The sequence below is a fragment of the Neophocaena asiaeorientalis genome, unplaced genomic scaffold (genome assembly GCF_003031525.2).
Source record: "Neophocaena asiaeorientalis asiaeorientalis breed wild unplaced genomic scaffold, Neophocaena_asiaeorientalis_V1.1 scaffold77, whole genome shotgun sequence".
In the NCBI taxonomy this organism is placed as follows: Eukaryota; Metazoa; Chordata; class Mammalia; order Artiodactyla; family Phocoenidae; genus Neophocaena; species Neophocaena asiaeorientalis.
This window is the reverse complement of record NW_020174645.1, coordinates 6,059,938-6,060,206: the sequence shown is the minus strand read 5'-3', so window position 1 is coordinate 6,060,206 and position 269 is coordinate 6,059,938. Positions and strand designations below refer to the sequence as shown.

At 71.7% G+C, this 269-nt stretch overlaps 1 protein-coding gene across 1 annotated transcript in view; it reads left to right on the top strand.

Annotated features, from left to right (window-relative positions):
* Positions 1-269, top strand: part of LRRC43 (leucine rich repeat containing 43) — a 27,731-nt gene that overhangs the window by 12,706 nt on the left and 14,756 nt on the right. The gene's annotated exons all lie outside the window — the stretch shown is intronic.

The following is a 269-nucleotide window of genomic DNA, read 5'->3' as shown; positions in this document are numbered from 1 at the left end:
CAGGGGCCAGGCCGGGGCCTAGGGGCGGAGAGCGGGGTCGGGGTGGTGCTGGCCCCGGGTGCTGAGCGGGCCGCCAGCCCCAGGAGTTGGCTGGTCTGGAGAAACCTGAGAGGATGTTTGCGTCTGGACGTTTAGGGAGCGTCCTGACCGGGGTGGTGGGGGGATGGGGATGGATTGTGGGAACAGGGACACTGCAGGGGTGGACGGGATAGGCCCCCCAGGGCCTGTGGGCGCTGAGGCAGGGTGGAGGGCAGGGACCCCCCCCCCCC